The sequence below is a fragment of the Pinus tabuliformis genome, chromosome J, assembly GCF_031772625.1.
Source record: "Pinus tabuliformis cultivar Carrire ecotype Pingquan chromosome J, CPIR1, whole genome shotgun sequence".
NCBI lineage: Eukaryota > Viridiplantae > Streptophyta > Pinopsida > Pinales > Pinaceae > Pinus > Pinus tabuliformis.
This window is the reverse complement of record NC_142295.1, coordinates 1,129,767,279-1,129,769,029: the sequence shown is the minus strand read 5'-3', so window position 1 is coordinate 1,129,769,029 and position 1,751 is coordinate 1,129,767,279. Positions and strand designations below refer to the sequence as shown.

General features: G+C 39.7%; 1 pseudogene; it reads left to right on the top strand.

Moving 5' to 3' along the window:
- The first annotated feature begins 232 nt into the window (after positions 1-232).
- LOC149231051 (protein PSK SIMULATOR 1 pseudogene) lies at positions 233-1,199 on the top strand (annotated as a pseudogene).
- The last annotated feature ends 552 nt before the right edge of the window (positions 1,200-1,751 follow it).

The following is a 1,751-nucleotide window of genomic DNA, read 5'->3' as shown; positions in this document are numbered from 1 at the left end:
CAAATACGGATTATGATAGTAAGGATGAATGTGTATCATGTATAGCTAGTATCCAAAACTAGTATACCACTGAGGAAAGACGTGACAAGAAACCCTCAGAAATGGAGAGAAAATGTGATCATTTAGCTGCTACTCAAAAAGTGGAACCAAAGTCCACTATTTTGGATTCACAGCCTGTGAATGATGATTTTAATATGGATGAGTCTAGTGAATTGGTGTTTATGGGGAAGAAGAAATCCCTTTGGTCCAAATTTCTGGAAGAGATTGTGGAGAAACTTGTAGATCTTGTATATTTCCTACATCAAGAGATCTAGGAAAACTTTAAGGATTCTGACTTGGAAAGTGAAAATATTCTCAACAAAAAGAATGCACAGGGAAGTCCTCAGAGGCTAGGTCCTGTTGGTCTTGCATTACACTATGAAAATATTGTCAACCAAATTGATAGTCTTGTTTCTCGTCCAAGTTCTGTTCCTCCCAACACCAGAGATACACTGTATCGAGGTTTGCCTCTAAGTATAAAGTCAACTTTATGGTCCAAGCTTCAATCATATCCTGTGGAAGAGGAGCTTACTGTCCCACAGATCAAAACAAAGATGGAGAAAATTTTAACGTGGCTTGTTCCAGTTGCTACCAATACAACCAAAGAACATCATGGGTTTGGATGGGTTGGAGAGTGGGAAAACACAGGATCTTCCTTATATCAAAGGTTACCTGGACACATTGAGTTGACACTCGTTCAAAAATTTCACTATGCAGAGAAAGAGACGACAGAATATTACATTTTTGAATTGATTATGTGACTTCATCATCTTGTTAGTCGAGCCAAAAACAACCTCAATGGAAACAAGTCTCCTATTAAATCACTTGTGCGTTCTCCAGTAAAAAAGACTACAAATCTCTCTGTGACAAGTCTAGAAAATCCAACTCTGATAGGAAATGGATAGGACAAACCTCTTCTTGAGCTTTCTCAGGCAGACAGAGATATGTTAAAAGCTGTAAATTTCAGAAAATTGACACCTGGGATAAGTAAAAGTCAAGAGTTTGATACAACTATGTTAAGATCCGTTGACGAGTCTACATGTAAGCTAATCAAAAGCAATAGTCACTTTCCCACCACCAACACGAAGAATGAGAATTTGCAAGAAGAAAAAAAACTGAAGCGGAAAGAGAAGGAAAGGCACATATTTATACAATTATAAAGTTTGTCAGCGATCAAGATCCTTCTAATCAGATTGGTAAGGACGTATATTTTGATCTTGTTGATCATGATAAGTTCCAGACATTGTGGATCCAGAAGCAAGTTCCTTTTATCTCTTCAAGGAAGGAGTTGCAAAAGAATCTGGCATTCCAGCGCAATTTCAGTGGTTTTGGTTGTGGGCTAAGCGTCAAAACCATACATACTATCCTAACAAACCCTTAACACAACTGGAGGAGTCCCATTCACCATGCTTAATGCATGATCAACATCATGGGAATCATAGAAGTGACTAGTTTGTGTTGACCGTCTGGATGGGAACTCTACTGGCTGAGTGCCCCCATACGTTAACCCCCTATGCTAGAATCGGTGGTCCATTCAACGATGCCAACACCATGTTTTTGGCTAGCACCATTTCTCTGTCGGCATTTCCCTGTCCGGATCCATTCCGGCCTGTCCCGTGGTTCCAACGACGTTAGTTCAAATGATGACTATCATTCCCAAGTTATGGGTTGTCAACAGAGGTGACTTGTGGGTTTTCAAAGGACGTGTTTGT